General features: G+C 43.2%; 1 protein-coding gene across 2 annotated transcripts in view; it reads right to left on the reverse strand.

The window, feature by feature from the left end:
- The window catches only part of LOC100864231 (uncharacterized), a 122743-nt gene extending 120535 nt beyond the window's left edge, over window positions 1-2208 (reverse strand). Inside the window, exon 1 of one of the 2 annotated variants that reach the window (XR_015294169.1) lies at window positions 1960-2208. The gene's annotated coding sequence lies outside the window, so the exon portion shown is untranslated. The remainder of the gene's footprint in view (window positions 1-1959) is intronic. The other variant, XM_012485020.3, reaches the window with a different exon arrangement.
- Window positions 2209-12263: the final 10055 nt, after the last annotated feature.

Below are 12263 nucleotides of genomic sequence, written 5' to 3' on the forward strand. Positions count from 1 at the left end.
CATCGCCAGTCAAAATGACGCCACTGTTCTCCGTTATACATTCTCAGTTATAAACGAGCTATACGACCTGGAACTAACACGACCGCAAATTTGTTGGAACGTGCAAGTCGACGATTCCTGGACGACTTCGTGTTTAGGAATCAAGCGTGCAATTAATAATAAACCCGGCCAGATCTTCCCTCCCTTCCTTTGTTCCTCCTCCTCCGCTTAATCCACGAAATCTCGGATAAAGAGGAGTTGTAACGAAGCAACAACTGAAAAAGTGACAAGTTATCGAAGGTTGTATTATATATATCGCAGGGGAAGGAACGCACGAGACTTCGATGTTACATGCTCGGGAATAATTAGGGGAAACACGTTTCACAACGTGTATTGGAGAGAGGAGAGAGAGAGAGAGAGAGTTTGACCCAGCTAGGGGATCGTTCATTAGTCGTGGGGTTGCACGTGGCCGCGAACTTGCAGAAATTACAATGACTTTTATGGCTTGCTGCCGACCAAAATTTCTCGCATCAATTTCGAACGTTCCCAGCTGTGTTTGGCCAACAAACGTAGTTTCGACGCTGCGAAAGAGATGGGATCCGCTATTCTGCGGAAATTGTAAAGAGCCCCCTCCCCTCCTCTCCCCTCCGCTCCCCTGTCTGTATCGCGATACAAGGAATTATACTACGGTTCTCAACGTGAAAAGGGATTCACGCGAGCGAGAGAGAAGATCGTAACTATAATTTTACATATAGTGTGGCGTATCGCGTCTCGTTATTACGATTATTATATAGATAATTTAATTATTTTCAACCGGTGGAAAGATATGTAATTTTAATCGCGTTATCCAAGTAGACGATCAACCATCTATCTAAGAATAGAACAGGTTATTCAATTTTGTTCGACGTTTGTAATTTAATCAATGGATTACATGCGAGGAAGGGGAGGGGGGGAAGGGGGCGCGGGGGATAGAGTATTGATCACATTGTACGAGATGATAGAAACGAGGGAAGAAGAACTCGGTTTTACATCTACCATCCTTGCCTACGCGAGGAAAACAAACAGGTTTTCGCGAACCGGAGTGTTTTTTGCGACGTGCTTGAACATTGTTTATTACCGTTCCTATTACCGTATCTTTCGGCTCGGAATACTGATAACTTGCTTTTTCCATAAATATCTATTTACGTAAATTTCAGTCGTATATTTAGCACGTATATATATATATATAGTATGGAAGTATAAAAATTTCTTTTTACGTTTTACGTATGAATGATAAGACGGTGATAAAAAAAAGAGAATGTTGTTTGAAAAGGAAAATATATACGTGTATCTCGAGGAGATATTAATTTTGAAAATTACACTTATAGATAATTTATAGACAAGTTATTTATACGACGGGAAATAATGGAATACGTAAAAAAAAAGAATAATAAAATAAAAGAAAAATAAAAGAGGGAAATCTATGGTTATCTACGCGATTCATTCATCGGTAACGTGTCGCTGCGGATAAGCCACGGCGCGTCCTTGGTTACATCTCGAGAATCGGGTATCGATTGCTTCTCTCGCACGCCGATGAAAAACGAGGGAAAGGAAAGAAAACACAGTGGAGCCCGTGTGCTCCCTGTGTCCAAGCAAGACAAACATGTTGCCACCAACTTTCCTTCAACCTTCTTTCCTTCCTTCCTTCCTTCCTTCCTGTATACTCTGTATACTACACACGGATCTTACACGATTCCCTCTTTTACGACTCCCTTCGACTCTAACGTTGGAACACGACGTTGCCAAAACAGCAACCCCATGTTCCAATCCCATTCGAATTCATCCCTGATCACCGTTCATCCCACATCCCTTCCCTAGTTCCCTTCCCAATATTCCAAAGTTTCGCGTTATTCTATTCCATTCGCCATCCCAAGCGTTCGAAAAGAGTGGCGCAGAAAATATGAAGAAAGAAAAAAAGAAGAACTCGATCGCTCGACTCACCGTTCCGCAGAGATCCGCGTAACGAAGGGGTTGTTGAAGGATCCGTCCAACGACGATTGTTGACGATTGCAGGTCAAAGCACCGGTCTGAGAATCAGCTGATCGATGAATGACAATCTGCGATGATCCTCTCTACACTCCCTGGCGGAGGCGATTCCCCACCGAACACGAAACCCTCGCCGAACGAAGGTGCGCGGACGACTGACTGCCGCGGCCGTCACGGTGGGGTGTAGCTGTGCGCTGATTCTCCACGGCTTCCCCACTTCCAGCCCCGTTCTCAATCCCTCCTTGTCGCGCCACTCCAACCTCTTCCCTTCCTCTTCTTCTCTCCCCGATCTCGCCCGCTTTTTCACCCGCGATACCCGCGTCCAATCGCCCTCTCCCTCTCTCCCTTTTTTCTTCACCCTTTCGTCTTCATTCTTCGTCTTGTCTTCTCACCGACGACGTCGACGACCGTTTCTTCCTTCTCGCTTTTTCCCCCTTTTCCATCGACCTTCTCCGCTTTTTTCTTAATTTATCGCGACATTTTTTTGTCGATGGCGGACGTTTTTTCTCCCTCTGAATTACGAATCGTGATTATCGACCCTCCCTTTGTCTTTTTTCTCAACGGTCCAACTATATTTGATTTCGGATTCTCCGTACCATTTTCTTCCCTCCCAGAAAACCAATCTCCCTTACAGGTTTTTCTTTTGGCTACAGAGAGTTTATCCCAAACCCTCTAACTCTCTCTACCCTCCTGTCTTCCATCTCCTTCTTCACGTTTATTACCCCCTTCCTCCACAATTTTCTCCACGATTTTCCTCTCTCTCTCTCCCTATATTTTTCCTCCACCGAAGTCTCTCTTCTCCATCCAAACGCCACCCTTCCCTCACCTCTATCGAGGCGAAGGATCATCTCTCTCTCTCTCTCTCTCTATCGTCCTTAAGTTATCCCTTTTCCTCGTTTTGCCCACGCATCTCTCGTCTCTGTTGCATCACACACACACACACACACATACATTCACACTCGATATTACACTCCAGACTCCTCCCTTCTTCAACCGAGGAACACTACGCCTCATTTTCTCGGCCCTCGGCTTGCGAACAAAGACGCAAATGCCAACTCGTTCGTCCACGAGGTTTTGGGGACGAAACGAAGACGGAAAAATAGGAAAGAAGATACAGATGTAATCGAGCTATCGGAGGGAGAGAGAGAGAGAGGGAGAGAGAGGCAGGGTGCAAATAAGAACGAAGAGGAAAGAAGAGGAAGGGATGCGCCCCAAGGTGGAAGAACACCGGCGATTTATTGGATCTTAGAGATCAGCGATCGCCTATATACCCGGGGAAAAGTTGGTTCGGTAGAATTCGAGACGAGATACTTGGATCGTTTTCCGTCTTGGTAAAAAGACGAAGACGTGGGAAGACGAAAAAGAGGTAGCGAGCGCGGGCTTTGAAAGGAGGAGGAAAAGCACAATGAGAAATCAACTGTTTCCGTTTGTCGAGATTGATTCCGAGCTTGGTTTCAACCAAGTTCAATCAAGTTTGAACTTCTTAGATATGAACTTCGAATCCATTGAATTTTGATTTTTAAGAAACAATCAATCCTCTTTTTTTCTAATTTTTTTCAATATCGCATCGGAATTAAGCTCAATTCTATTATACATGGAAATGTATGTAGGAAGGAATATCGATCCATTCAGGATAACCGATTCGACACATTCGTTTTGAATAAAGCAAAAGAGAAGATTGTAAAAAAAAATTGTAAAATAAAGAACCTAAGAACCTAAATAAAATCGCATAAATATTCGAAAGTAAAACTGTCACGCGAAGAAATCATCAATCGAAGGAGTAATAACATTTCGCGACGCATTACGTCAAAATGGAATCGAAACGGCCTTCGATTCGGCTTCGAATGATATCTTCGAATAAGATTCTCCGTAAATTGGACCAAGTAAAAATTTGGCCATCTGAAATCGACCCATACCAATCCCTTCGATCAACAAATCCCCTCTCCCCTCCCCTATATACTCGCGACACGCGAGCCTACACGCAACTGCTTTCCAACTTTCAATTTGGCCAGAAAATAATTTACACTTTGGAGCGGGGGACTCCGCGGGGAAATTTATCGCGAATATGCATGCGCCATTTATGAATATGAATACGGGGCAAATTATTATGCATCGCGAACGAAGAAAGTTCACGGGTGGGAGTTGCCGCGTGTCGGCTAAGAGAACCAGAGATACGGAAAGAGAGAGAGAGAGAGAGAGAGAGAGAGAGAGAGAGAAAAGAGGATCCCTTCGCATCCACACACGCTTCGACGACACTTTCCTCCACGACGCTTGTACCATCTCGAAAACTTTCTCCAAAAGTGCGTTGAACCGACGTGTCTCTACACGTACGCCTCCCTTGGATCGATCCTTTTCGTCCCTCGAGATATCACGCTCGGGGCAAACCGATGCCGTTGTTTCTTCCCGCGCGTATGAAGATCACGTAGATCGTAACGAAGGGGAGGGAGTCGAATGCCATAACTTTGGGGGTCGAGTCGTGACAGGCGCAATGATTTAGCGTGCGGCACAACCGAGGAGCCGTGCTCGGCCACCGTGACGCGCGACCGGAAGGAATGTCCAGCCGGAAATATCGGGCGAGCTTGGACGCGGTGGATGGGACGGAACGAGGGAGGGGGAGGATTCGCCTTGTTTCAACCGCGATGTGTTTCGGGCTGTGACGGGGAACGCGACGGTGGCGAGCCCGTTTAATAAACGAAACGAAGGTTGATCGTGCGCCAAAGATGGTCGCGAAGATGGAATATTTTAATTTCTGGGTCACGCTGGGTCACGCTGCGACCAGCTGTGATTTAGCGCGAAATGGGGGATTACCCAGTGGAGAGTTCGTATTTGAGATACGAATTGTTGGATAAACTTGGAAAGAGAAAATCTGATTGTTACGTTCCCTCTTTTGGGACACGCAAGTTTGCGGAATATCTTCCTTCTTCTCTTTTCTTTTTTCGAAATTTTCGCTCGATCGAATTTCGAACGCGAGTTCATTTCGTCGTCAAATTTCTCACTTCATTCGTTTCATCGACTCTCTCCTAATTGCAATTCGTTCCTGTTAACTGGATCTTCGCGCGAATGCGCGATGAAATATTGGAAGTAAACTTGACGAGAATGGAAACACGTGGCGTTAAATGGCAACGCGATATAACGCGATCGTTGTAAAATGTATTAATCGGCGCTCGATCTGTATAATTTCAACCGGGATTATTGCCGGGATTATTCACCATCTCCCTCTGCGCCGCAGATATTTAAGGCGAATAATCGTGTTTCACGGTGCAACAACAGCCCCGTCCAAAATTGAATATCTCCCCCGAAAAAACGACTTTTTCATTCTTCACGGAACGGGATGAATATTTCCTTCCCTCGAATCGACTAAAGGGATAAAGGTGTGCGTGTACATATTTGCCCGGGAAATTTAGGCTGAATAATTGGGCGCGGGATAAAAAAAAAAAGGAAAGAAAGAAAAAAAAAGTAGATCAGCTGAGAGAGGATGGGGGCCACGTTCAACCAACGTTCAAAAATAGAGCGGTCCACTATCTTGGCCCACTCATCTCGCCGGTTTCGTGTCACTGTCCTCGTGATTTATTCATACCCGTATCCATCGCCTTGCCCCGCTCCGTTCTGTGACGTCACGTTGACCCTTAAACCTCTGACGACCACGCTCGATCCGAGATTCGCAATTTCCTTCCCGCGCGACCAGAGAATTCGCGCCGCAATTTAATACGGACCTTTATCAAAGTTTCAACGATATCCAGCTCAATGCTGGAAACAAAAAAAAAAAAGAAAAAAAATAGAACGGGCATATCGTTCGAGGAAATGGAATTCTTTTTTTTTTTTTTTTTTTTTCCTTTAAATTTACTTTCTCCTCGAAATAATTTTTAAGAGGCAGGATAACACCGTTCGTTTCGAAGGTACGAATTTATTATTATTTTTTCATTTATCCATTCTTTTTTTCCTTTTTTCGATACGAAAGAGAATGACGCGTGCCAAAATGTATCCAATATTTCCATCTCGCTCTATCCCTCCCACGAAACCGTATTTTATTCGTAGCTACGAATAAACTTTATTTCCCGTATCTCATCTATTGAATTTCGTTGTAACAATTTGTTAATAATAATAAAATCCAAATTTCACGTATATTTCACGTATATGGAAATACATATTTGAATGAAAAATTCAAAATCGGGGCCGATCAAAGTGCGATACATTATGCAAATCTGTGCAGGAACGCGTGACGATGTTTCATTCGGCCGATCATCGGATTCGCGGGATACGCGGTAAAACGGTAGCAATCAACGGTGCGGAGCGTGCCCATCCGGTGGCATTAATTTATCTGCAATTAGAGGGAAATTTCAAGTCGAAAGGGGGAGGGGGTGGTTGCCACCGAAATAAAAGCGCCGTAAGCGCAACGCTCCGTATGGGCACAATGGCTCCGTAATGAAACGATCCTCCTTCCTTCCTCTGTGTCTATCCTATGGTCTATCGACGGGAGGAGAGGGGAGAGAAAGAAAGGAAAAAAATATTTTCGCTGCCTGGGTAAGTATTTCGTTGCCAAGTCTGGCCAACGAAATACCATTCCCCTGTTTTTCCTTCTCCCCCCGTGTGTTTTATCCGACCGATATTGATTATACAGGTGCTGGTTTGCGTTTCCCTCGTCTTCACGACAACGTGTCGTTTTTTTCAATACGTGTTCGTGACGAATGTCCGTTTTCGAACGGTGTGCGGAGATGGATCGCGACGCTCGAAGCAATATCGCGGGAATCCAGAGACGTTAGATTTATGGGCCGTGCTCCCAACACGGTTTTTAGAAAAATTCTTTTTCGTCCCGGCCGACAAATATCGAGCAAACGTCGAGTATGGAACCGAAACCATCATTTCACCGATGGATGCAAGTTTCGCGGCAACTTTTCGGGGATGGATCCATCGTGCGTGGGGTCCAATATTTCTGCCCGTTTAATTGAACCGTACCGTCAGCCCGCAATGCAAATTTCGCCCAAGTTGGACGAGAAAGTAATGAAGTCGCAAATTATATGCGGAACAACGTGAAAGTTGGGCTAACTGGAATTAGGCGAGCTTCTCGTTTGCTCGTCGAACGGGACGAGTTCCGTCTCTTCTTCTCTCGTTCTCTCTCTTTTCACTCCCTTTCTTCGTTGAAAATTAATTATTCGATTGGAGGGATATGCAAAAAAGAAAGGAAAAAAGAAAACTCGCACTCCCCATTTATAATTCCATCCTCGTTCGCCGACGATTCATCGCCGAGTGAATTATATCGACGGGCAAAATGTTTCTATACGCCGAATGTTTATATACTCCGCGATTACGAAAATGAATACAAAGTCGTCGATTAATCGTTTCGTTCGTGTTTATAAATGATTTGCGATGTCTCGAACGGGAGAGTAATAACAAACGAACGAATTCTATACAAATTCAATACGTACGAAAGGAACGAGGTCTGGAAAAAAATATCGACGAGATTTCTCGTTTCGAAAAAAAGGAAAAAAGAAAAAAAAAAGAAACCATTTGCCCGATACTCCGATGGGATGTAATAATACCGTGTGGAAAAACGCGATACAGATGGAATGTGATATTCGATGGGAATGTCTGGGAAGACGGTAAAGAGAGAGAAGAAAAATATAAAATACGTCCCTGTCAATATTGATTTATTAGGATAGGGGCAGAGTCTTTGGGAACTTCAACTTTCCTCGCGAATCAGCAAACGTCGTTCCTTGAATACCGTCAAACAATTGATGATAAATGACTGAATTGATAGCGGGCGGGGTGATCGCCCTTTTTGAAAAATTTCGAGAATGATGTCTCGCGATACTCGACCAAAACGATCGATACATCCGTATTAAAAGAAAAAAAGAAAAAAAAAAAAAAAGAAAAAACGATGGGAAAACGAATAGTTACGAATAATTTGTGACTGATGCGATTTATCGAAGGATTGGATACATCGTTCGGAAAGAAGAGAGAAAAAGAGGGAGGGAGATGAAGGAGGGGAAAAAGGAACGATCGGTTGAAAAACGAAATCGTTAAAAAAGAGAAACGAAGAAGAAAGATGGAATTTAACCTGGGAAATACCTCGATGTCCACGTTTATCGTTTCCTTAGATTGTGCACCGTGGTTTATCCACACGGCGACTTGGTCGTAAACTCACACATTGACTCGCCACATCTCCACCGGAGATGGAAGAAATCGAAGGGCGCCATGCTGTAATTTCCGCTACGTCCAGTCGTAGCCGGATTGAAAAACAAGAAAGAAAAGAATCTCTATCGGAGGGAGTAACAAATTCCAGATTGTTTCGCCCTTCGTCACCCTGATTGCTCCATTATTTCTTCGATCGTTTTCCCTTCTTCCAAGTTTCTGAGAAATTTATATTGTCGTAGAGATCAAAAAGAAAAAAAAGAAGAAAAAGCTATAAATTTTAACTCGTAATTTATTACACACCATCATTTGGAGATCATGAACGTGTCGTATCGTTGAACGTGTGTTTTTCATATTCAACGTCACGGGACGAAAAGTGTGAATGAACGAATGGGATTAAAACAACTCGAGATTAATATCACGACGACATTATTCGAAAATCGTGGAAACTTGTTTGCCATCCAGATCCAGGCCGCAATTAGATTTTCGCGTATTTTCCTTTCGTACGAGTACATTCGAGCATTCGAAACTTGCACGTGGCTGTTTCCAGCGTCACGTTGCAGCGGACTAATTAGCCTCGCATCACGCTGCCTTTGATCCCTGTAAATTGATAATGGCATCGTATCACCCCTCCCCCTTCCCCCTCCCTCCTCCTCCTTCCCCTTACCAACAGCCAGAATTCAATTCTGTCCCTTTCACCCTCGCCCCTTTTTCGCGACATCGCAACCCTTCTCTCCACTCTTTTCGAAATCAATCCCAAAGGATCTCTCTGTGCACGGTGTAACGGCCAGCAGCCCGGCCAACCAATTTTTCTATTTTCTTCGCTTTCTACCTGTGCACGAGCGAGTCACAGCCTCTTTTTCTCGCGCTCCAAGTCTCCGCCGACGGATGTCAAAGCGATTCCTCCCCCCTCCCCAAAAGAAATCACGCTTCCGGTGATTCACGCTCTCTTCATCCCTCTTTCTCTTTTCCCTTTTCTTTTCTTTTCTTTTCGTTTTTTTCTTTTCGTTTTTTTTTTCCAACCCCTTCCGGGCTCTGAAATCTAATTGACCCTCGCCCGATCAAGGATAGATGGAAGAACAAAGGGGCAACGTTCTTCCAGCGGATTTCAGCGGTTCCTATCGGTTATTATCCGGATGCGATGTATGGAGTGTGGAAACTGGATTAACCGTTCGTAGTTAGAGTAGCCTTTGAAATTGATTTTCCATTTCTTAGATAGATAGAATAGCGTTCCTTTTCAGCGTTACGACTCCATCGAGGATTGATATAATTTAATTATCCATCCTCTCGACCTTTCTTTTTTCATAAATCTGTTCCTTCCTTTTTCTTTTTTTTTTTTTTTTTGTTTTTTTCTATTACAAGTCGACAAATTTCAAATCAAAGATCGAATTCGACTTTTATCTATATTTATCTAAACACGTTCGAATTGGCAGCGATTGAAACTTCGTTCAAGAAGAATGAATTTAATTTATATATATATATATAGGAAGAGAGAGAGATTAGACGGTTAAAATCGATTAAAATCAAAAGGATGGAGAGTGGTTTACAGTGGAGGGAGGAGGGAAAAATAAAATAAAACGAAAAAGTCTCGCGTGTCTAATGAAACCTAGAGCCGGCAACATCTGGCTTACCTTTCCTCTCTAGAAAATAAATAAAAGTGACGGATGTTTTTTCCCCGTCACTTCTGCATTTCATATGCGCCCGGAAACCTCCGTTTCTTCCCACCGCTGCCTTCTCTTCCTTTTTTTTCGATCGCGTCTGACACGGCGCCGGGTCACTGAAAAAAAAAAAAAAAAAGAAAAAAGAGAAGGAAAAAAGAAAAAGGGAGGAAAGGAAGAAAGAAGAAGAATTCTTACCGCAAACGAGAACACTTGCCCGACGAGTCTCTCAGTTGCTATCACTCCTTTCGACCGAGCATGGTGAATCGAGGCATCGGGAGGACACTTAAAATAAATTTATCCGGAAATCGAGCGGCATCGACTCGGTTTGTGCGAGACTTCGATTCGGTTGAAGCCGAGCGAGCTTCGCCCCGGATTCAATCGCGCCTGAAAGTGAAGATTTTTGATTAGTCGAAATTTTCCACGAGCGATTTATTCTTTTTTATTACTTTTTTCTTAAAATTAATCCGCCTATATATAGAGTACGCCGATTACAATTTGTTCGAATATATCTTCCTTTTTTTTAGGGGATAAAAGTTCGAAAGGGAAAAGTTTTTGGGAGCAAAGTTGGGAAAGAACTTCGATGAAATTTTAGAAACGACGAGAAACGCGACAATCATTGCCAACGGAGGATTGGTTAATTCTTTCGGACGATATTACGAGCCTAATTGACACCACTTTGCGCTATGTAAAACGTCGAACATTGGAACGGATTCAACTCGACGACCAAGTTCCAAGAAGAACATCCCTCTCTTCAACCTCGCAACTAAATTCTTCCCAGAGCGTGTCGTCTATATTTCACGAGTGGCAGACACGCTCCCTCCAGAGAGGGAAGTGCGTATTCGCTTAAAAACTTTGCTTTTCAATAACTATATTCTCTCTCTTTCTCTCTCTCTTTTTTTTTATCATCTTTCTCGTCCCTCGAAAGATGATCAATCTCAAACGACTCCCTTCTAACGTGGTCGACGCGATGCGACCTAGAGTGAGAGTCTACGATCCTTTATAACGCGTAACAGCTTTATGGACACATTTCTCGTGCATAAATCAGAGAACTTTGTAAACTTTCGTTTCAAAAAAAAAAAAAAAAAAAAAAGAGTTACGAAGCTCTGAGTTATTAGACAATTTTAAATTAGGATTTTCATAATTTTTATGTTTCAATTACGATTAAATATAATAAAATCCATTGCTTCCAAATCCTCGTCTGAGAAACTAAAACTTTCAAAGCAAACTTTCCTTACCTAAAATTTTCCTTTCGAAGATCTCTTTCGAATCGTCGATGACGCTGATAAATCGAAAACGTCGAGTGATCCAGTGCAGCCAGAATAAAAGAAGAAAAAAGAAGGGAAAGGGGCTGGACTTTTCACTGTCATTCAACGAGAGTTCCGTCTATCGTTAGTGGAGCACGACTACGTCGTTGGAGTACGTCGCGAGAGTCGGAAAAAGAATAAAGGTCGTGGAACAAGAAGAAGAAGACTGGCAAGAACGCGAGAAACAGTGGCAGAGCGAGAAAAAAATAATGGGTGTCACGACGGTGCAGCCCCCTCTGCACCCTATTTTTCATTTTCCAACCCTCTGTTGGCCTGGCCGAGGCGGCGTGGAAAAGAGAAACAAGGAGGAGGGTGGTCGGTCGTCGATGGGGTGGAATGTCTCGCGCGCTTGTTTGATTTCATTCGGAAAACCAATTGATTTGTTTGCGTCCATTTCCGCCCGGGCAACACTATTTTCTATCGAACGCGAACCGTGCCGGTGAATCGTTTGGAAAACTGAACGCGCTCGTGAAATAAATTCCCAACGTTTACGCGACGGTTCTCCACGACGGGTTTCCACCGATGAACGTTTCCAATCGAAAGGAACTTCACGGATCGGGAACCCGACAACTTTGTGGTTGTCACTCGTCTTGAAAACTTCATTTCCTCGGATGGAAATGTTTGCCATAAGAAAGGAGAGGAAAGGAAAATAGAAATATCGGGATACCGGTCATAAATCGTGTAGTTTTATAATATATGGAAGAAATATTTTTGATGAAGAAAACACGAGCAAACGATTTTTGAATTTTTGCAAAATTTGCAAGTTAAAAATAATCAAAAATATTTAAGGAACAGACGAATAAAGAATACGCTTGAGACGATACAATTCGATGTTCGATTAGATTTCCCATTTCTCTCGACTTGATACGTAACGTACGTATGTAATTTGCACTTCGTTCCAACAACAAGATCAACAGGTAAATCCTATCAAACGTTATAATACGTTATAATCCTATACGTTATACGTTATAATAAAAAGAAAAGAAGGGAAAAAATTGTAATAAACAAGCACTAACTACATCGTTTACTTTGTCACTCCACCTACCTCTTCTTTTAATCCCTCATCCCCCAAATATATTTCTCCCGTTTAAAGTAAATATAAGAAATTGGCTTCGTCTCTTGCCTCTACAGTTTGCCCCCTGTTGAATGCCCCATTTCTATCCGA

This window comes from Apis florea, unplaced genomic scaffold, assembly GCF_048593485.1.
Source record: "Apis florea isolate Af1SG1 unplaced genomic scaffold, ASM4859348v1 contig_3587_pilon, whole genome shotgun sequence".
NCBI lineage: Eukaryota > Metazoa > Arthropoda > Insecta > Hymenoptera > Apidae > Apis > Apis florea.